Source organism: Mustela erminea, chromosome 13, assembly GCF_009829155.1.
Source record: "Mustela erminea isolate mMusErm1 chromosome 13, mMusErm1.Pri, whole genome shotgun sequence".
Lineage (NCBI taxonomy): Eukaryota > Metazoa > Chordata > Mammalia > Carnivora > Mustelidae > Mustela > Mustela erminea.
The window spans coordinates 25,600,436-25,623,241 of NC_045626.1; the positions used below are offsets into that span (position 1 = coordinate 25,600,436).

The 22,806-nt window shown below is 49.7% G+C and overlaps 1 protein-coding gene across 1 annotated transcript in view; it reads left to right on the top strand.

Annotated features, from left to right (window-relative positions):
* The window catches only part of ZBTB7C (zinc finger and BTB domain containing 7C), a 336,440-nt gene that overhangs the window by 166,998 nt on the left and 146,636 nt on the right, over positions 1 to 22,806 (top strand). Inside the window, exon 3 of the mRNA XM_032310027.1 lies at positions 19,383 to 19,444. The gene's annotated coding sequence lies outside the window, so the exon portion shown is untranslated. The remainder of the gene's footprint in view (positions 1 to 19,382; positions 19,445 to 22,806) is intronic.

Consider the following 22,806-nt stretch of genomic DNA (forward strand, 5'->3'; position numbering starts at 1 on the left):
GTAAGAGTCCATGTTTTGTTTTAGCCATTCTGGTTGTTGTAGTGATATGTCACTATGGTCTTATTTTTGCATTTGTGTGATTCTATGTGTCTATTGGCCATTTTGATAGCCTCTTTTGTAAAGTGTCTCTTCAAATATTTTCCCACTTTTTAATTGGCATGTCTGTCTTTTTCTGACTTGAAGGCTTTCTTGTTGTATTCTGGGTGTCAGTTCTCACTCATATAACTTCTTTCTAGGGGTTGCCTTTTTATCCCCTAGTGATTTTTTTTTTTTGATTAGCAGATGTTCTTCATTTTAATCATGTCTAATTTGTTGGTTTCTTTAGTTTTGAATAGTCTTTTCCTTGCCTTGTCTAAGGAAGCTCTCTGCCTACCCAGGGTCATGAAGATATAGTTTTCTATGCTTCCTTTTAGCAGCTCTACTGTTTGGCCTTTCATGTTTAGGTCTATGATCCATTTCAAATTAATTTTTGTTCAGTGTGAAGAGTAGATAAAAGTTCATATCTTTGATACGGGCATCTAGTTGACTCAGTGGCATGTATTGTAAACACCATTCTTGCTTCACTGAATTGCAGTGGAGTCTTTGTCTTGACTACATATGAATGTGTCTGCCTCTGGAATCTGTTCATTGATCTGTTCATACAAATCTCTCCTTGTACCTATAACAATCTGTCTTATTATTGAAACTTCATGGTAGCGGTCCCAACATGCGGTAGTGAAACTTTTCCAGCTTTGTTCTCCATTATTTTCTCAGATATTCTAGGTCCTTTGAATTTCCATGTAATTCTTATGTCACAGTTTCGCATATACACACATAAGCACATGGCTCTACCTGCACTTGCATTGACTCTGAAATCACATTGGAGAAAACAACTTAACACTGTTGGTTCTTTGGTTCTTTCAATCCATGAACATGGTATCTCCATTTACTTAAGTCTTTGATTTCTCTCAGCATTGTTTTATGTTTCTTAGTATAGAGGTTCTGCCATATTTTATTGGATTTTTTCCTTACTTATTTATTTATTATTGCTGTTTAAGTACTATTTAAAAATTCTTTATCTTCCATTTGTTTGTTACTAATTACAATTGATTTTTTATTGTTGACGGTGTATCCAGCAACCTTGCTGACTTCATTTACTGTTTCGTGTCTTACCAAATGGTAAACTCACTGGAGGAGGACTCCCCCAGCTCCTTTGGCAGAATGGTATGCCTCTATAAATATTCACTGGCTGTCCTGAGAACCTTCTCATCAGAGGAGGAGGGGAAAGAGGCACGTCCTGGAGACCTTGGATACCCTGATCCCTGGTCCCTATGTAGACATAAACCTTCTAACCTTGGTTCCCACCTCACTCTCAAGCTGGTTTGCTGTTTTATTGTTTAAAGTACCTTGCCAGCATTAAAATGGGTATTCACCTCTTTGCTTAATGGCTGAGAGAATTCAGACAACAGAGTAAAAGAAATTCACCAGTGGGCCTGGAGGAGAGGAAATTTACATCACCCTTCTCCCCCCTCTGAGGGATCTCAGCTGGGTTTCTGTGGGAGGCTCTGGCTTGGACTGGGCTATGTTGGCAGAAAGAGTGGCAATGACACTGAGGAGTGGGTGTGTGGAGGTTATTTTAGGCCTTGGAACACATAACACAACCAATCACCAAATATTCAAGGTCTAATCTGGGCAACCCTTTGCTTGGTCCTCAATTGGGGATAATACAAGGCATACAGCACAGTCTTTATCTTCCAGGATCTTGCTATAGATAAGAAGTCAAGGCCCAAGCCACCCAGAGAGGAGAGGGCCCTAAACTGAAGCTGGGGGACCTGCGTTCAAGTTCTGACTCTGTCACCAATGAGCTTGAAGCCTTCCAGGGTGTGCCTTCCCACTCTACATGGGTGTTGCTCCCAGTGAAATTATAAGGGAGACTTAATTGTTCTCTACAGTGCCATCCAGCTCTGAGGGTCTACTTGGACACTGTCTAGAAGGGACCATTCATGACTGGTGTCCAAGCAAGCAATAGGAGCAGTAAAAACAGTGTATATTTAAGCTAAAAAGATCAGTATGAGTTGAGTTTTGGGAAGTCTCATGGGGGTGATGGTCTTGAGCAAGAGCTTGGGCGGGGGATGAGTAGTGTGGGTGGTGAGGATGGGGCCAGCTTCCCTGTGTGTTTGCTGTTTTTGGCAGGGGATCCTTGTCAGGGCACCCTCTCCCCAGAGGATCATCATTGCTAGGCACCATGGGAGACTCCTGGCTATGTGGGTGCCCCTGTCTCCTGGGGCGGGCTCTGGGTGAGAGGGTGTCCAGCAAGTCACCTTCCACCTCTGCCCAGGCCATGCCAATATCAACAGAATGGTCAATGGTTGGCACTGCCCTCTGCATCCTCCCGTGGGGGTGTGTGTGGCGGGTGGGGCAGGGCCGGGAAGCAGGGACAAAGGGCTCACAAACACACATACCCTCCTCTAACCCGGAGTTGAGAACAAAGCAAGCCTGGCAGAGGTGGGGTGCCCAACATCCACCCCCCAAGCCCACTGCCTTGTCAGGGTCTGACCAGCGGCCTCACCTTACTAGGCTTTCCGGCCTGACTGGGCCCTCTTTCTCTGCAATCTCACCCCCACTCTCAGCTGTCTCTGCTAATTCTTTCTCCCTCACCTAGAAGGATCCACTTGTCCCTCTGTCTCTCTCAATCCCCCCACCCTATCCCACCCTGTTTGGGCTCCAATCTTAGCCTCCCCAAGCCTCAGCAGCTGCCATTCTCACTACACAGGAGGGAGCACCCCCCTCACCGCCCCCAGATTCCAGCCTGCTCCCCTCCTGGCTTGGGCTGCCTCGGTGCACAGTCCCCAGGAGAAGGCGAGACCATGAAGGCAGAGTGTCCCCCTGTGCCACCTTGTCCCCAGCTCCTGCACCCTGTTCCTGATGCATGAAGGGGTGTGGGAAGGAAGCATGTGGTCCCGTGCTGGGGTATCATCCGGGTAAAAGTCCTTGATGCAACTCACAGCTCTCCATGGACCTGCTCATGGCCTCTAACTAGGCGGGGACCTGGGCAAGCCCTCCCTTCGGGACAGGGAAGTGATCAAATCACAAAGGAAGAGGGCAGGCTGGGGAATGGGGGAGCTTCACCCATGAAGGTAGAGAAAGAATTAATACAGAGAGTCTAGGTGGCAGCTGGGGATGCCTTGGATTTCAGCAGCAGCCTGGGCTTCTTCCAAGGAAAAATGGAACAAAGGCTGCTAGGAGCTGCAATGTCAGTGAGAGCCGTGGGCCTGGGATGAGGAAGAGCTGCCTCTAATCCATGCAGCTGGGTGGCGGGTACACAGGTGTTTGGTGCGTTATTTTTATGTCTTTTTGTATGTCTAGAATATTTCATAATGAATTTTTAAAAGAAAGAGATACCTGGGGGCCAAGACAAAGGAAGTAGCTCTGGAAGAAATGGAAGGAAGGTTTCACGAGGAAAAACAGAGCACCTGGAGGGTAGGTGGAAAGAGGGGCAAGGTTCCAGAAAGGGGAAGGAAGAAGATGCACCAAAATCCCAAAGTCGTGACGGGGGCTCTGTCAAGAACTTGCTAGAGCATGGACCGGGGTGGAATTAGGGATGATATCATCATGGGAATGGGCAACAGAGGAGATCTGATCAAGTTTATTAGGATACAAAATGATCCCCTCTGTGGCCTGCCAGTCCCCTGGATTTTTATTTTGTGCATGTGCTTCCAGGCGCTTAGACAGGGCTGTCGGGATAAGATGGGGATGTCCTTTACTGTTGTTGTTTTAAAAAAATCATTTAAAAAAATATATGAATTAAAAAAAAAAAAAAGATGAATGTCCTTTTGAGCATGCCTGGTGTTCAGAATCTGAATCTCTGAGGAACAGATACATCGGTATCCTGGGGAGGAGGGGGCACGTTGGAGGAGGAATGATTTGCTTCATGAAAATGGCGTTCTTAGTAACAAACCCTTGGGTGGGCCGAATGGGATTTGAGGTGTTAGGCTGTTGCGATCCCATGCTGTAGGGAAAGGGGCGTTCACCTGCCCAGGTGCAGGAGCCTGTCCTGCTTTGGGCATGTTCACATCTGCACTGGGCCCCCAGAGGCGGGAGCCTCACCCCAGCCTCTCCCCCAGGGGAGGAGAGTGTGTTGCTTTTCGAGAGGAAAGAGGGGCATCTGTGCTGGATGACGACTGCCCTACAGGGAACCCACTCACTTTCTGCCTGCCTCCAAGGCTACCTGGACCACTGGACTATGACCTAGATTGCTATGGGACGGAGGCTGGGAGGGCACGAGAGCAAGGCTGGTGGCTGCTCCACAAGCTTCTGTGGAGAGTTTCTGATAACAAGATCCACTTCCTGCTAATGGGTCTTTTTCTGCTGGAAGACGCTATCCTCATGACTCAGGGGTTTGAATGTTATTTATGAGAGGACTACAGTAGGAGGCCAGCAGCCATCCCCTGGGTCTGGATTTCACATCTAGTGTCTGTGGCATCAGCTGTGTTGCCGCCTCCTGCTTGTGGTGGGTATCGATGAGGCCGGTGTCGAGGAAGAGTCTGTCCATCAGGCAGGGTTTGATCGGCCCTTTTCATTATGCCCAGTACAGTCTGCACTACTAACACTGGCCACACTGGGCTATCCCCCAGTTCCCCAGCACTGCCTATGTAATGGGGTCACAAGCTGTGTCTGACATGTGAACCTGGAAGGGAGATGTAGGTGATTCTGTGTCACCTGTGTCTGTGAAAGGTTCCTTCAGTGGCTCTTCTAATGGATCTGATGGGTCCCCTCAGCAGAGAGTCTTGGAAAATCCCTGTGCCTGCAAGGTGACAGCATGGCTGGCTATGGACAGGGGCTTCCAGTTACTGTATGTGGCCTGAGCGGGAGTGGGAGCTGAGAGCTGTTAACAAGAGCAAATAGAACTTACTAGAAGCTCCTGGTGCTGCCGTCTGGGATAGTGTGAGCATTGGGGAGGAGCCTCTGAACTCCAGGGTGAGCAGTGTTAGGAATTGGCTGCCCAGGCTGGGTTGGGAAGTGTGGCCACGTGTGCCCTGAGCTGTGGCAGGGGGCCCACAATGCAGTGGTGAGAGATGTGGGATGCGGTCTGGTTCACGTACCAGAAACCCCACCTCAGGTGCCCCAAAGATCAAGGGGGAGACTGCCAGATACATGTGGTGACTTGGCCACAGACATTTACCTCTGCCCCCTTTGTAATCATCCCCCTACCCATGACCTTAGGGACAATGACAACGCCCAACTCCATAAGGACAGGGAAGCAGGTGAGAGATGTTAGAAAGACCATGGAATCCGGGAAGTCAATAGATGGATGTTTATTCATAGCGTAGTAGTGGGAAGAAGGCTCTAGAAACATTCACTCTTGGTCCCTCCCCAAACTTTCCAACAGATCAGAAGTGGGAATTTTAGATACTTCTGAAGTTGAGGGGAGGTGAGGTGAGGAATGGGTTTGAAAATGGAGGAACTGGTGGAAAATTTGCATGAAGGATGATCAGACCCCATATCCCCTCCCACAACTCTCCTTTCTTCCTTGATTAAAGACTAGAGGTTGCTTTCCCAAAGGATAGGATCCAGAGAAGTTCTGGCCTCGGAGACAACTGAGAGCAAGTCTGAGTGCTTTATTCAAAATGAGAATTTATTTCAAGGCTGCATCCTGAGTGGTGGGACTTCCATCTCCTTTGCTACTGGCATACTGACAACCCCATGTTTGTCCCCCAGGCAGGGTGATTTCAGGGTTTCTTTGCCAATAAACTGATGGGCCCCAGAGAAGAAAACCCTATACACTGGATGAATGTGTGTTTGTATGTGTGCAAATGTACGTGTGAATGAATGTGTGTGTGCAAATGTGCATGTGAATAGGTGTGTATAGACATATAAGGTGTATGTATGTGTGTGTTTACGCTTGTATGTGTGAATATGAACATACGTTTGTGTGTACATGCTTACCTGTGTATGATCCCCCAAAAGCATGACCGGAACTTTATCCAGTCCACCATAGAGAGATCACCAACTTATTCGGGTCTCACTCTTAAATATTAACATGGTCAAGGATCACCTGGCATTTGTTAAAAGAAAACTTGTAACATAGGAGAAGAGCAAAAAAGGGGAAAAAAAAAAACCAAATTAACAGAAAAAAAAAAAAAGAGCTGGAGTTAGTAGAGTCAAATCCAGGAGCAGAAGGAAACTTCAATAAAAGTATAATTAAGGTCCTCAGAGAAGTAAGAAGAGATAATGCATCCATAAAATAAGAACAGGGAGTTGTAATAAAGGACTAGTAAAAGAATAAGGAACAGCTCTGAGAAATTAAATATATAATAGCAGAAATTAAAAGTTCAGTAGAAGATCTGAAAGGTAGGGGTGAGGGACTTCCTCAGACAATAGGAAATGAGGACAAGACTGTAGAAACTAGGAGAGGAAGAGATATTAGAAGCTCAATCTAATGTCAGGAAGACATTACAAGCTCAATCCAAGAGGGCTACCTGGAGGGGGTTTCAGAAACATCAATTCGTGGACGTTCCCTGGCCTGCCAGACTGCATAGGAGAGCACAGTGACTGCAGCCGACTCCCTCCAGGGCCCGTGACACTGGAGTTTCAGAACGCTAGGGAAAAACACCACACAACTTTCAGAGAGGAGAAAAGTGGGTTGTATAGAAAACGGGGAGGGGCACAGAATAGAACTGGGTTTTCCAGCAACATCCCTGGAAACTAGAAGACACTGGGACAACGCCTTCAGCCTTCTGAGGAAAAGTGGTTTCAACTTAGCTTTCTGTTCACAGCCAAACAGACTCAGGAGGGAGTGGATAGAAGGTTGATTCAGATAGGCACGATCTCAGATGACGTCCCTCCTACGTATTCTTTCTGAGAAAAGTACTCGAGGAAGATTTGCGCCAATGATACAAGAGCATTAGCCGCAAACAAGAATAGTATATGTGGGAGACAAAAGAACAGACCCCCAGAAATGTCCACATCTGAATCCCCAGGACCTGTGAAAACATGAAGTTATAGGCAAGATGGTATTTCAGGGTACAGAGGAATGGCTGTTGCTCATTGACTGACCTTGACAAGGGAGGAGATCCTGGATTTTCCTGGGGAGCCCGGCGTAATCCCCAGGAGACCCAGGAAGGGAAAGAAGGAGGCAGGTGAGCAGGTCAGAGTAAGGCAGTAGGGGAAGGGCTCTCCCAAGGTTGCTGGCTTTGAAGGTAGAGGCAAGGAGCCATAAGCCAAGGAATGTGGGCGTCCTCTGGAAGCTAGAAAAGGTAAGGAAACAGACCGACTTTTTCCTACAGTTGTCAGAAGGAATGCAGCCCTGCCAAACACCTTGATTTCACCCAGGGAGACCTGTTTCAGACTTCTAAACTCCAGAACTGTAAGATAATAGATCATGTTGTTTTAGGATCACTGAGTTGATGGTTATCTCTTATAGTAGTGATAGAAATTAATGCACAATGAGATCCAGGAAACAAGGGATTTAATTAAGAATTCCCAGGTGACAGCTGTGCTGTGTGCTGTGCTCAGCTCGACTGGAGGGTGGGGAACTCTGGATGGGATGACTCTCCCCACCCAAAACAAAACAAAGAGGAACTAACAGATTCCTCATGTGCTGAGCCATTGGAGGAGGGATTTGAAGAGCTCAGGCAGTCATTTTGTGTGTTAGTAAGTGTTAGGCGCATAGAAAGCCATTTTTAATACGAAGGAAAATTAGTTCTGCAAGAAAAGGAAGATTATCAGGTGGCTCATCTGTGACCAGTATCTGCCCAGCCAAAAACACTGGAAACACTGACGACTGATTTAACCAGAAGTAGCAGTGTCACTCTGGTGAGAAGATGCAGAGAATAGAAATGTGTGTTTAGCGGAGGCGTCACAAAAGGGATCACACCTCAGCTTCCATGATGGGGCATTAACAGGCAACAGCCCAAAGTGTGAAATTCAGAAATAGTGGCATATAACATGAGCCATGAAATAAACTGTGCCCCTGCCTCAATTCATAAGTTGAAGTCCTAACCCCCCAGTCCTAACCCCCCAGTGTGGCTGTATTTGGAGAAAGGAAGTAGCCTTTCTCTTTGTGGTTTTCTCTTTGTGATCCATGAAATAGGGAAGCCTGGACACAGAAAATGACTTTGTTAAAGAAGGTGAAGAGGGGGATGGCATCCCATGCCAAGTAAGGGATCTGGGAACATGAAGAATAAAAGGGTAAATGCACAGCCCTATCTTCTTAGAGGAAGATAAGTTGTGACTTAGTTGTGAGGTGTGAGTTGTGAGTTGTGACTCAGTTGGACATGGTCTAAAATCTCAGTCTCAGGAAGACTGTGTGATTGAGGGATGACTCCTAGACATTCCCCTGACTCCAAACCTCTCTCCCCAGCCAACCTGCCACAGATATCTGAGATGATGTCATTAGAAACTCATCTCAGTGCAAGAAAGTCCCATGACCTCTGGGAGGGTGGTGTTGTCTATTACCTATCACAAAAGCCATAGGGTTAGTTTGCCAAATTTTTCTCAGGCAACTGCCATGAGAGGAAGGCTCGGCTCTCTCTCCATCGTCTCTGACAGATGCCCACAACTGGAGGGTGCTTGGGAGGGGCAGGAGGACGGCTGGTCCAAATGTCCACCATGGCTGTACCCACAGCTGAGCTGAATGCTTTCCTAGAGGCAGCTGGCTTAGTTCCCAAACCTGTTTATGCCAGTGGAACTTGCTGTTGTAATTATGCAATTTAATTAAGGATTATACAAACCAAGGAAATAGCATAGTAAAAAAAAAAGAAGAAGAAGAAGAATAAAAGTTGTTTTCAATGAACAGAAAGTTAAAGCTTTGGAAAGACTTAACAAGACTTGCCATTTGTCCAAAATGTGGTTGGGTTAGGTGTGGATGAAACAACCCTGAAAGGTTGGGGAGATGCCCATTAAATCGAGGGAGACCTTGGCATTTAGAATATTTTGTAAGTATATTTAATTTCTCATTCCACTTTAGAAAAACTGTGATTGGAAATTGTAGGCAAGGCTGTAGGAGTGTGACCTAAGCAAGAAAGACAATAGGGACAATTTTATCCAGGAGATGAAAGGTTAAAGAAAAGGCTTTGGCTTTCCACCCACTGTTTGGTGAATGGATGTCCAAGCATACGCGTGAAAATGTTCCAATTAGCTGAGCGGTCGGCTCAGCTCAGGGCTGCTACCAGGCGCATGCTTGCCATGGGCTTCAGCTCCTGGAAACTCGCTCCCACCCCTCTGAATCAGAGGCATGCAGGGCGAGATTACATTTGGGGCCACAGATGCTGAGTTGGCTGGCTTTCTCAGAGCTGGCAGAGTTGGGAGTAGCCAGGGAAGAAGTCGGAGATGGCTTCAGCCCAGGCCAGTCCCTCTGCTCCCTCCCAGATGTTTCTCTGGGGGCCTGAGCCAGAAGCTTCCATCCAGCTTCTCCTCTCTGGGTTCTGCCCCCCTCCCCCACAACTGTCAGAGTGGGACATGGTGATTCCAGAGCTGCCAGGGACTCAAGCCTGGAGGTGGCTGGCATTTGGGGTTCTTTCTGTCCTCATGGCTGTGTCTGCTACTCCTCTTTGAACACACCATCTGTTCCAGCCAGACCTGGTAACTCACTGCCCTGATTATGCGGCACCCATTTCTGTCTCTGCATCTTTGCTCAGACTCTCCCCTTTTGAGACTGCCCTTTGCCCCTACTGTTGATGCCCTCCCCATCATTCAAGCCTCTGCTTACTGTCTGTTGCCTCCAGGAAGCCTTCCCAGTTACCTCCTGAACTTACTAGTGCACCATTCTCCTGCCCTAAGTTTTTTGTTTTTTAGTTTTGTTTTTTTTTTTTTTTTTTAAGGATTCTTTCCTTTATTTGAGATAAAGAATGTGCAGTGGGGAGGGGCACAGGGAGAGGGAGAGAGAGAATCTGAAGCAGGCTCCCTGCTGAGCGTGGAGCCCATCAAGGGGCTCGATCTCACCACCCTGAGATCAAGACCTGAGCCAAAGGGACGCCTGGGTGGCTCAGATGGTTAAGCTGCTGCCTTCAGCTCAGGTCATGATCCCAGGATCCTGGGATCGAGTCCCATGTGCGGTTCCTTGCTCAACAGGGAGCCTGCTTCTCTCTTTGCCTCTGCCTTCTTGTGCTTTCTCTCTCTCTCTGACAAATAAATAAATACATAAAATCTTAAAAAAAAAAAAAAAAAAAAGACCTGAGCCAAAACCAAGAGTCGAACTCTCAACCGACTGAGCTGCCCAGGAACCCCCTACACTTAGTCTTGATTGCCTTATTCTCTTTCTAAGACATGGGTGGAATTTTAGGTTGTAAGTGGAGGTTCTCACCCAGGTTCATTGGCCAAACCACACCTCCCCCAGGTATGAAAATAGAGTTCTTCTTGAGCCCCTTTCCGGGTTTTATTTCAGACCCTCTTACTCAACGATCAGCATCCTGCTGGGTTTGCAAAAATGGCACCAGTGACAGTCTTGCAGTGGTCAAGAGCTGCAGGTGTATTTGCCTTGCAGATAACTTATAAGCTGATGTGAGAGAATCAGTGAGCTCCTGAAGGGCCGCAGGGCCCCTCCGAGAGCCCTGGATCTCCAGTGCGAGAGGGGGAAATTGCAGGCATTCAGTCCAACTCACTTCTTCCCAGCAACTTTAAATCAGAAGTCTCTGCAATCAAGGTACTGGGTAGAGGGGAGAGGGGAGGGACAGGAGTTTCCAGAGACAAAGGATTCACAGTGGTACCTGCACTCCAGAGCCAGTGAGCTGGTGGGGAGATGGTCACCCGCCTGAGGAACTCAGATACCCTTATATTCTGGACTCACCTGTTGTTAAAACTGTAGCCCTTTTCCCTTGTCATTACAAACACACACACACACACACACACACACACACAGTGCTGGGAGAAATGGAGCAATCCTGGCAGACTTCCTGCAGGAAGTGGGATCTGCAAGGATCTGACTGGAGAGCTTTGATGGTTGGCAGGGCCAGACAGAGAACTGCTTACATTTCACACAGGTACCTGTCATGCTTCCTCTGGGTCTGATGTGCTTGGTGACCTCTCTCAAGATCATTTCTGATGCCTCCTCCCAAGAGGGGAAGCTGGGCGGGGGGTGGGTAGAGGCAGACCCGTCTTCCCTAAATGATGCCATGGAAGTTCCAGAGAAGAACTCTGACTAGGTTTTCCCAAACCCCAAATGTTGAGTGACACCCTAGTTGATTAGGGACAGCCCCTTGATGCCTGCTGTCCCCAGATCATGAATAGTATCCCCTTTCACTCTCAGAAGTATCCTTGTTGGGAAAATAAAACGTACATCTTCCCTACCCATGTTCCATGCTGGGTGGGAGTGCCCAGGGAAGATGAGGACAGGAACTGGAGGGGATGATTTCGGAGGCAGGCTTCTCCCCGTGGTGTCCCTTCTGTTGTAAGAGTCCCTGGTCCTCTTTCCAAACACCCCCTACACCATCCACATCACATCAGGGTTATTAACGACTAGTGTAGGTCATTTACGTATTTGTCGTCAGTGTGAGACAGAGTAGACAGTGGAGTTCAGAAATAAAAAGTGAAATAAATCCCTTTCCAGGGGATACCATTTTCCCACCTAAGCGGGGGGAGGGCTTGGAAATGTCTTTTCTCTGAGAGAAAGGAATGCTGACATTAAGTATGCCGTTATAAGGGACACCAGGCGGAGATAGAACTTTCTGGAAAACAGGTTTAGCTAGAGGAAGAAGGAGTAAAAGGACTTGGGGCACCAGGTCAGGGCCAGGGGCAAGACCCAAGAGCCAGGAGATGCTGTCAAGGGGAAGCGTGTGGTCATGAAGACAGAACGGGCCCGCTTCCCCGTTTTGCTATCTGGAGCTCTGAACGCTGACATCACCTGTCTGACATCACCCCTGCTCAGCCCGACCAGGCCTTGCTCCCTCTGCCCTCTGACTCCCCCTCCCAACGTTTGCCCAATGCCAACCTTAAAATCCCAGCCACACTTGGCAGCAGAACCAGGCGGGCCCGGCTGAGAGCTGCACCCACCAGCCGGGCAAATTCCGCAGCACGTGTGTCCCCCTGAATACCATCAGCCAGTGAGATCAGGCCCAGAGAACCACGTTGTTAAACCGGTGAGACGCCCCCACCTCACCTCGCCCCTGCAGGGGAGGAGCTCTGCTGTCCTGCAGACAGGAAGACTGAACATGCTTACTTTCTTTCCCTTGTGGGGGAGCAACCTTTTCCTTTTTTCCAAACATGAACTGTTACTTGCTCTTATAAAACTGAATATTCTTGGCCTGCCCATGTTGTGACCGAGAATCTCTTCTGCTCCACTAGCCAGAGAGCGCTGGGAAGGACGCCCCAACCCTCACCCTAGCGGGCACCCTCCCCGTTCCTACCCTGACAGTCAGGCAAGGGGACTGCTGGGAGCCAGGGGGTGCTTGTGGACAGCCGCTGCCCTCTCTCTCCGCTGCTCCAGGCCATTCCCTGCTGGCAGACCTTGCTCAGATTTGCCCAACCCCAAGAACACTTCCCCGAGGCCAGAAAAAATAAAATGTGCCTGACTGCACAGCCAGGCCTGGGCTGGGCAATGGGACCAGGGAGATTGGGCCTTTGATCCTCGGACAGGCTCTTCTCCCCTCCCCCGCTTCCCCAGGCGAGGCCCCACTGTTGGCTTTGGCTCTGGGCTCAGCCCTCCCTCCTTCTCAGGGTTATTTTAAGACTTGAGGCTCAGGTCACAGAAATTCAGACTTCTAAGGAGCCATCACCCCCAAAACAATGACTGAAAGGAGGATTTAGTTGCCTTCGAGGATGCTGTTCCCAGCAACACACAGACTCCACTCCTTTCTGGGGATCAGACTGGACCCAACTGTTTGCTGCCTGCCTGTGCGAAGTGGGACAGGCTGGAACTCAGTTCCTGCTCTAAAAACCCTTCCCGAGACACCCCCACATTGTGCCCCAGGCTGAGGGTCTTCATTCTGCCTTGACCTCTCTGCTGTCTGCCCAGGCTGCTTGGAGGTGACCCCACAGATTTGCCACCCCATTTCAGGACACACTGGCCTCTTAGTCCTTCCAGGGTGAGCAGGGGCTCGTGCATCCTGCTAACTGGAGGCTCAGGGCTAAGCAGGCCGTGTGTGCCAGGTGCGCTGGGGTAGTGCCCTCAGAGATAGGCCGTCAGGACTATAGGCAGGGGCCCTATGACCAAATACGACGTCCCCCGCCCATGATGTGTTACATCTGTCTGAATTCTGTTGTTCGCTCTGGTCAGCTAATACTTTGCTGGAAGGTTAGGGAGGCTTACAGTCAGATTCTTTCCTTCCATGGGGAGAGCAAGAGGCACACAGATAATCACTATTTAATTCGGTAAATGTTTATTGAGCACCTACTATACTGGTGTTGGAGGTGGAGAACGTAGGAAAAGGCTAGGAGGAGTCTGGCTTGTGGGCAAGGGGCTGAGTCTCTTTTTGATCCCTATCTGGAGGGCAGGGAGGGGTGAGGCAGGCATAGGGTGTGTGCTAAAGAAGGGTAAGTGAGGGCTGAGTCACACACACACACACACACACACACACACACACACACACCCGTGACCAGAGGTATCCTGGTTGCTGGGGTGCTTGGTCCTGCTGGCCTTCCCACTCGGCCTCCCACCCTGGCCTCCCTACACTGCCTCTGACGTTTATGTTTTGTTTGTTTTGTTTTTGTTTTTTAAAGAATTTATTTATTTGACAGAGAGATCACAAGTAGGCAGAGAGGCAGGCAGAGAGAGAGGCAAGCAGGCTCCCTGCTGAGCAGAGAGCCCAATGCGGGGTTCGATCCCAGGACCCTAGGATCATGACCTGAGCCAAAGGCAGAGGCTTTAACCCACTGAGCCACCCAGGCGCCCCTGCCTCTGACGTTTTGATTGGACACAAGACACAGGTGCAGTTCACGTTGGGAGGCCCATGCTAGTCTCTTGGTCCAACTGTAGGTCTCCCTTGGGGTGCCCAGATACCCACGGGGGCTTGGTGATGGCCCGTGTACAGATGGGCCCTGTGTATCCTGCTTTGGAGTGGTTGATCTTGCTTTAAAAAAATTAATAGACTTGTTTTTGGTTTTGGTTTTTTGGTTTTTTTGAGCATCTTCAGGTGTCTAGAAAAATTGAGCAGAAAACAGAGAGTTTGCATCTACCCCAGGCTCCCCCTTCTTCCCAGGCTCCCCTGTTACTAACATTTTACATTAGGGTAGACATTTGTTGCAATTGGTGAGCTGACATCGATTCGTCGTTATTAACTAAAGTCCAGAGTCTACATTAGAGTTTACTCTGTTTACGGATTTTGAAAATATATAATGATGTGTGTATACCATTGTATCATAGAATAGTTTTACTATTCTAATCCTCTGGGATTAGAGAATTCCCAAGTTCATCCATCTTCTCTTCCCCTAGTGACCAGTGATCTTTTACTATCTCTGAGTTTTGCCTTTTCCAGAATGTCCTATAGCTGGCATCATCTGACGTGTAGCCTTTCCAGATGGTCTCCCTCTTCATGGAGCTGACCCGAGAGGGCAAGTCTGATCTCACTCTCTACACCTGAGAACCTATAGATGCCAGGCCCTGGGCCGAGGGTTCCCTCCATGTTCTCATTTAATTCTCACTTCAACCCTGTGAGGTAGGAAATGGGCGCCATTATTTCGCCCGGACCGAGGGAAATCTGAGGCAGAGAGAGGTTAAGTCACTTGCTCAGGGTGGCACAGCGGGGTCAGCTTAGCTCCAAACCACAATGCGTGATGGCCTCCTTAGAGCCACAGGTCCCTGCAACAGAGATGGCAACCTTGCTGGCCTAAGGGCACCCGTCGTTGCCTCTGCCCCTCCCTGTGAGGCTCACAACACCAGGCTAGGAGGCAGAGCAGATCACTGAGTGCCACTGAAGGGGCGGAGATGGCAATCCACCTGTGCTAGCTGCTATCCAGCATCAGAGAGCCCCCATCCCAGCCTCGCAGGCTTGCTGCGGAGCTGCTGTGGGGGCTCAAAGCCAGCGGGACTCTGCCTGAGCCTTCAGGCCGGAGCCTGGGAGTCTGGGGACCTGGGTTCTGGCTCTGGTCTGTGCTTATCCTTGGCATGACTTGGGGTGACTTATCTGCCGTCTCTGGGCTGGGGCGCCCTGGCTGTGCTCCCCCAACCATGGACATTATAGTTTCTGAAAAGCCAGTAAAAACCCTCAAAAGAACAATATCAGTTTGTGTCACATGCTGATTGTAAGCGCTGTGGCAACTTCTAGAAAACAAAGATGACTGTAGACTAAAAAAACCTCAAAAACCAAAAAAAGTCATTAATTTGCTTCAGCTCTCCAGACAGTGTCTCTCTGCAGCCCTTCTGATGAGAGGAAGGGTGTTTATAAATGAGCAGAAAGGCCATGAGAGGTCAAGGCCATGTCTGCAGTAGGCTCTGACCTGTGCCCAGTCCAGGGTTTACCCCTCTGCAGTGTTCAGGGCCACTGGGCCTGACAACCCCAGGCATTGCTTCATTTTGGGCATCAACCCTCCCTGTCCCCAAGGCATGCGGTCCTCTGGCTGGTCCCTTCTGGGTGACGTTGTGGAGGCTCAATTTCATGCTAAACTCACAGGCCTTGCAGGGACAATGGCGAAAGCCCCCCGCATCTGAGGTTTCGGTTTGAACACTTCTGAGAAAGTTCCTCAGCTTCCCTGGACCTCTGTGTTCCCGACTTTCAACATCCTGGAGGGAGTTGGCATGCAGGAGACACACTTTTCGTGTCTGTATCCCTAGGAGGTAGCAAAGACCCTAAGATACAGCAGGTGCTCAATAAATGAATCGAAGCTCTCCTACCTGCCTGATAAACAAGTGGGAAAATACTCTTGTAATCAGAAAATGTCACACAAATATTCATTAATATTAACTCATACTAACGCTAATGTTAATATTAGTATTGGGTTGTGAGTCACACAATTCTGATTCATACGTGGTCGTCTTCTTGCTTCTAGAAGCCACGAGGGATCTGGAGGTGGGAGCCGGGGCCGCTGTGGGGCTCTGTCAGCACTTGGGGCAGTGGGAAGAGGGGGCGGGGAGGTAGTGGGGGAGGTGGGAGTGCAGAGTCTGGTCGAGGGCCAGCCGCTTCCCCCCATGACAGCAGGCTGGAGCCAGACCCCACGTCTTCTTGAATGCTCTTTCCTTCTCGCCTCGGAGAGAACCAGCAGCATCTGCCCGCAGAGACCTGGCTCTTGACAGACCTTGCCAGTCAGTCACGAAGCCAAGGGCTGGGGAGACGGAGCCTGGATGCCACCCTTTGGCCCATTTCCAGCCATTCCTGGAGATTCGATCAAACCAGTCATTAGTCCAGAGTGTTCCTTAATGATCTAATGAGGGAGAGTGAGGCAGTCGGGTTTGAGAGCCTCCAGGTCAGGCTCTGTGAGGGCCCCTAGAATCATTAAGGCCCTTCTCCTGGCTTCTGGGGCCCGAACCCCCATCTTTGCTACCCAGAGCTGCAGGGGTGTCCACCACCTGGGAGGATGGGTAGAGTTAGGGGGGGTAATTGTTCCTTCAGAAAGTTACTAACTTCGCGTGATTATCTCCTATCATAATTTTAGTTTATTTTAAGTTGGAGGGAGCTTAGCAATCATGCCCTCCTTTTACAGATTGGGGGAGACAGGCTTAGAGAAAGGCAGAGGTTTCTGCAGAGCTCTTGTGGGTCTCCTCTTGCCTCCAGAGCCTGGATTTTTTTCCTCCCCTTTTTTTCATTTTTTTTCACTTGTAACACTGTTCTCTGAGGTTTTAAAGCACATCCCAAGAAGCAGCTCAGGACACTGAAGAAAAAAACCAATCCACGCTATTTATTCACTTTCACCTCGAGACGCTGTTAGCTTTAATGACCTTTCCGAATTAATAAAATCCGCAAATGCTCCATTGTTTATTGCATACATTGAGTTACAACACTAGATGGCTGGAGGCACCTGCCTGTCCGCACAGAGCTTCCGGCCTTGGTGACACACAGACGTGCTTTCCACCCCAGGCAGTGGGGCTGTGGGCAGATTCCCTAGGAAGGGAAGCAGGGGGCTCTCCCTCCGAGAGCCTTGAGGCGATGGCCTATGGTATGCTCAGCCCCGAGCCAGGGCCAGTGGCAGACAGAAAAGGTTAACGACCATCCTTATCCAGGGTCCTGCCAGGGATGTATCGGGAGAGGCAAGCCTTCCAGATACGAATGTGAGTATGAAGCCAGGACTGATGGCAGCCTGCAGCATTCGGACACAGGGGGATGGGAGCATGTGGAGGGCATCATGGAGGAGGCAGTCCTTGATGTGAGCCCCCTAGAAAGAGGAGGAGCAGGTCAGGGTGACAGCACGGGAAGGGTTTTCTAGGCAGGGGGTGTGGGGACATAGAGGCAGCAGAGGGCAAAAGTCAGAGTGGGTCCTCAGAGCCTACGTGCCCGGATAGGGAAGCAGGCGGTGGTGGACGGGACTCCTGGGGTACAAGGAGGCCACATTCCGGAGGGTGATGGTGCTTGGGCTTGTTTCTCAACGCTCCCCACCTCCGTCTGACACTCTGCTGCGCCAACCCCATGCGGACAAGCTATGGGGTTCCCTGTCTCCTTCGTCCCTGCGGGGAGGCATGAGCAGCCTCTGTGGCCAAGCTCATGAATGACACAGGCCCCTTTGACATCCAAGGTGAAGATAGACCAAGTCTCATCGACTGTGTATGGTGTACTCCTAGTGGTAAAAGACGTGTCACAAACTTTACCCTGTGAACCGTTTTGAAGTGTGTCGTTTAGGGGTGTGACGTATATCCACGTTGCTGTGTAGCCGTCCTCGTCATCCGTCTCCCGGACTTTGTCACCTTTGCACACTGAGACTCTGTCCCCACCGAACACTAACTCCCGGTGCCCCTCCCCGCCACCCTTGGCCATCGCTGTCCTACTCTCCGTCTCTGTGATCTAAGTGGAGTCACAGTATTTGTCTTTTTGTGGCTGGCTGATTTCACTCAGCATAAGGCCCTCAAGCTTCATCCCCACGGTGGAACCTGCCAGAATTTCTTCCTTTGTACAGCCGAGTAATACTCCGTTGTACAGCCAAGTAATACTCCATTGTGCGGCCAAGTAATACTCCGGTGTATGGCTTAGTAATACTCTGTTGTGTGCGCCGAGCACCTTTCCTTTCTCCATTCATCTGTCGACTGACCCTTGGGTTGCCTCCGTCTCTTGCCTCGTGTGACTCATGTTTCTGAGACGTGGCTATGCCAGTATCTGGTTAAGTCCCTTGCAGGAAGAATTTGAGCTTTGTAAAAAAAAAAACAAAAAAACAAAAAAACAAAACAAAACAAAAAAATATGCTTTAGGCTTTTGAAGGAGCAGGGCTGACCTGGGGGTGTCACTGCTGTCGCTCTGCAGAGAGCGGCTCACCAGCCTTCCTTCGGCCCTGGGCTGAGACTCTGGTGCCTGGAGCAGAGCTCGGGGTTACCCTGTGCCAGGGACCCAGACTGAAGGCTGGACTGAGCTGTGCACAGCCAACCCCATACCCCACTGAGGGCTTTGGTCTGCGTGTTTGCCAGCTTCCAGCCTCTTTGCCTTCACTTCTTATCCCGAAACACATTAGTCGTGTCGAATTTGTCCCTTGCCGAGGCAGCAAGTGCTTTGTGCTCTCGCTTGGTAAGTTCTTTCTCCCACCTTCTAAAATGTACTTAGCCACGACTGTAAAAGCCAAGGGACATCACTCACGCCCAGTTCTCCCTTCTTGTCCTCTCTCCCTCCCCGGCTCCCTCCAAAATCCCGCTAAAGGGCAGCCTGTCTCAAAGCATCACTACCTCTGGGCATTAATTGCCTCTGCAGATCCCAAACTCACTTAAAGCGCATTAAAGTGGTGACACACTCAGGCAGAAAGGCAGGGGATTTACAGTTCAGGTTGGCATTGTCATTAACGCGAGTCTTTGGTGTCATCTCCCTCCCGCACCCAGCGTCCCGCCTGGCCTTACAGTCAACCTCCGCAATGCATTTTCTGGCCTTTGTTGGTGTGTGTCAGCTCTTGAACATTATTTAAATGTAGTTTGGGGCCCATGCATGCAATTACCATTGTGTTATTATTCAGAGCCAGATTGTTAAGATTCCGGCAGCTGTACAAGGAGATGCCCTGTGCTGTGAGGTCCAATTTAGGAGGGCCTTCCGAGCCGGTGCGCGGGGTTGCTAGGCAACCCCATGCTACTGAAGAGGAGGCCTCACTCCAGAGTGGGAAGAAGCCCAGCGCCTTCAGGGAATTGGAGGCAGTGGTCAATCTGAGACTGGCATGGCTCCGCGGCGGGGGAGGGAGGCGTGCGGGGAGGCAGGGGCGCCCACCCAGCTAGCACACGGTGTTCCTGGGAGGGGAGAGTGCCGTGGGGAGTAAGGAGGAGAGAAGGTGCCGAAGCCCGAGGTCAGCCAGGAAACTGCCAAAGGATAGCAGAGCAGATGCTAATATGCTTCTCCATCCCTTTCTTCTCTTTGCAGGAAATGAGCAGGTTTGCAGGGAGACTGCTGGCCTGAAATCGGAGAGGAAGGCGTCATTGCTCGTGAGTATGAATTTGGCTTTTTTAGGACTGTGGTTTGATGCTGTTCCTGGGAGGGGGCGGGTTTCCCTGTCTGGGGAAGGGGGCATGACCTCGGTGGAATCGGCTTTTGGTTCTGGAAGCTGTGTCCGGCCGAGCGGGGCTGGTCCGGGAATGGAAGTCTTCCTCGGAGTGGAAGGTGGATGGTTGGAACCCAGGCTCTGCCCTCCCGCCAGCTCAGGAAAGAGCGTCGCTCCCTTGTGGTTGGTGTTTGAGGGAGAGCAGGACCCCCGAAGGATAAAGGAACAGGTGCATTTTTTGGCCCTGGAACCACATACAGTTTGTACACTTCTGAGTTTGCTAAATAGGTTGGCCCTCTTAGAACTATAAATTCTCATACAGGCCATTTAGCAGTGTGTTCCACTAAGAGCGATCGTAAGACCCAACCCATTACTCCGGCTGAGAATGTTCTTAATCGCTGGGTGCCTGGCGCTGTCTGCAGGCTCCGAGAAATAATGAGGAACCGTGGCCTAGGCTCTATTTTGGAGGCACTTTCGAGCCAGTGTGGGAGGAGAAGAAACCCGCAGAAGAGGTTACTAAAGACCTTTAAGAACGGGCGTACTGTCCACGCTGGTGCACACACCACAGCTAGGAGTGCTGGTGACAGGACTGGTCAGGGCCCACTTCTTGGGGACAGAGGGACTTGAACGGAAGAGGCTGATAGAGGAGGGAAGCCACTCCAGGGTAGAAGCAACAAGTGCTAGGATGGGAACACCCAATGCCCTATGCGGTGGGTGTTGCAGGGGACAGAGGAAAATGCTGGTGACACTGGGCTGGCTCAGGTGGTAAAGGGCTGGAAGTGTCTCCATGAATGATCAATGTGCAAAGAATCAGGACAGAATAAGGTTTCCCTCGTTTGTGTAAATAAAGTTGAGTTTCTGCCAGTTCATCTGTGACTTGCATAACAGTGACCGCATGGATTTTTCACCACATTTGAGGTTGTATTTGAGATTAGTGCAGACACTGGATACATTACAGGAAATTCACATGGGGGATCCTCCCTGGATCTCAGAGAGAGAGAGAGAGGGAGACAGAAAGAGAGAGAGAGAGAGGGCCCTCTCTGGACAGCTGTAGCTGAGGGCCACCAGAGGACCCTGAGATCAATGAGGAAGCCCCCTGAGCTCCGGGTGGATGGTCCCCAGGACAGTGCTCTCAATGTTCACTTACTTTTCTCTGGAGCTGCTTCTCACATCCAGAGCTCTAGGTACGATGCCCAAGATGAGGGGCAGCTGAGATGGAGTTGTTTGACAAAGGGTAATTATTTGTTCCCAGCAAGCAGGGGAAGCTAGCATGTCCTAGATCTCAAGAATCACAACTAGTATTTATTTGGCGTCATTGGCTTGCAGCACACCTCCCGCAGTTCCGTCCCTCACGAGCTGCACAGAGGCTCTGTGGGTATTGCCATTTTGCAGGTAAGGAAGCTGAGGCTGGGAACTACTATTTCCCTCCAGTTCGCTAGCCAATCATAGATAGAGCCGACGTTCACACCAGCTCCTGCTGCACGTAGTTGGATACCTGATTGTGGGACAGGCCTGCTGAGTCTGCCCCTGCCTCCTGCTCATTCCTCCTGGAGAAGGAGAGTATTTGTGTGGCCCCCACAGGGGTCTGGTTGGTGGAGCTCTCTCTTCGCATGGGTCAACATTTTGTTGGGCGGCTTTCATGGGATGTATAGTGTTGACTGGTAAGCTTGGGCCAGGCGGGAAGGTGGTTATGGTTCTGCTCCCGAAGAGGAAGGCTCATGTGCGTTTCTACCACCTCAGGAAAGATACAAGGGGGCTGCATTTGGAACTGTTGTTTGAATGATGCAGGTTAGAGTCCCTAGAAGCAGAGCTTGAGACAAGGACTCAGGTACATGTGTTATATCCAAGGAGCGCTCTTAGGGAATACTTGTCAGGGAGGGCCTGTGTCTTTTGTTAGCGTGATCTGTGTGAATTGCAAAGCACTGACGTCCATGACCTGGCAGCAAGGGGCAGGCCTCAAGTAACCCCTCGTTTACCAAACTCCAAGGCATGCCTTTAACCAAGAGCCAGGGTCTGGAGAAGATCACAGGTGAAAGCAGCTGGGAGGAGGTGTCCCAGCCAGCAAAGTGGTCCCATCTGAATGGGGCCTTTGTTGCATCTACACCCGTGCCTGTGAAAGTCACTATTGTCAAGACATCCAAAAGAGATTTTCACCTGACTTGGCAGTAATTTTCACAATTTTAAGTTTGCATTTTAAGAGTATAAGTATTAAAATAGACATCGTGAGTATCAAAGTCTGTTTTCACTGAAACAAGTATGTGCTTTTTTAACCATCATTTTTTTCCTAATAGGTCATACAGTCCCATGAGTCTAAATTCAAAAGTACCAAAAGATATACTGTGAAAAGTCTCCTTCCCACCTATGTCCCCAAACAGCCCAACTCCTCTCCTGGTGACCACCAGCATTACCAGGATTGGGGTTACTTTCCAGGGATAGTCTATGCACATCAACAATGGTGTGGTGTAGATTTCAAAGTTTTGGTGAATCTGATACAGTACAGTAAGACAAAACAAAACAAACAAAAAAACCCAAAGCAGAACAAAACAAACAAACAAAAAACACTCAAGAGTCAGCAGTTGTGGCTCTTCCTTCTGAAGGAGTTGAGCTAAAATGCACCTTTTCTTTGGAGATCAAGGGAGAACAGCCCACCAAGTCAGCTCTCAGCAGAATGTTCTAAATGCATACAGACTTGACAAACATTCCCAAACTTTTTGAAGTTACTATAGATACAATTGATGTCAGCATCATTGCACATCACCTGTAAAGAGTTTGAGATGCTGTATTACAGCCCTTGAAATTCTGAAGTATTTAAAATAATGTAGAATTTCACCAAATTCACCCTTTAGTTCCAATTATTCTGGTCTCACTGCATTCATTGCCTAATGTCATTTGCGTATTGTTGGATGACCTACTGACATAGGTCTGTTGCCCAAGTGTTTTTAGAGGTACCTAGCTTCAGCACCTTGTGACTTTTCCTCGTGGTTTCCTTTTATGGAGTCCCTACCATGATTTGGGGATGTTCTTAACATAGGAGCTTGTCGGTGATGGGGGCGTCCCCTTAGCCAGGGAGCTCCCTGTCAGAGGCGCTGAAAGAGTAGTTGGGACATGCGTCTACACAGTCACACAGGACATCTGTCCTAGGTGCTGGGCAGGCTGACTACTCAGGTCCCTTCCACAGCTGAGCTTCTGGTCTCCAGAGCTCCATTATCATTACTGCCTCGCTAGACTGCTTACCTGGTTTGAAATCCAGGCCATTGTGCTCACACCATGTGAGCTTATCTTCTAAATGCTGGTTTCACGGGTGCT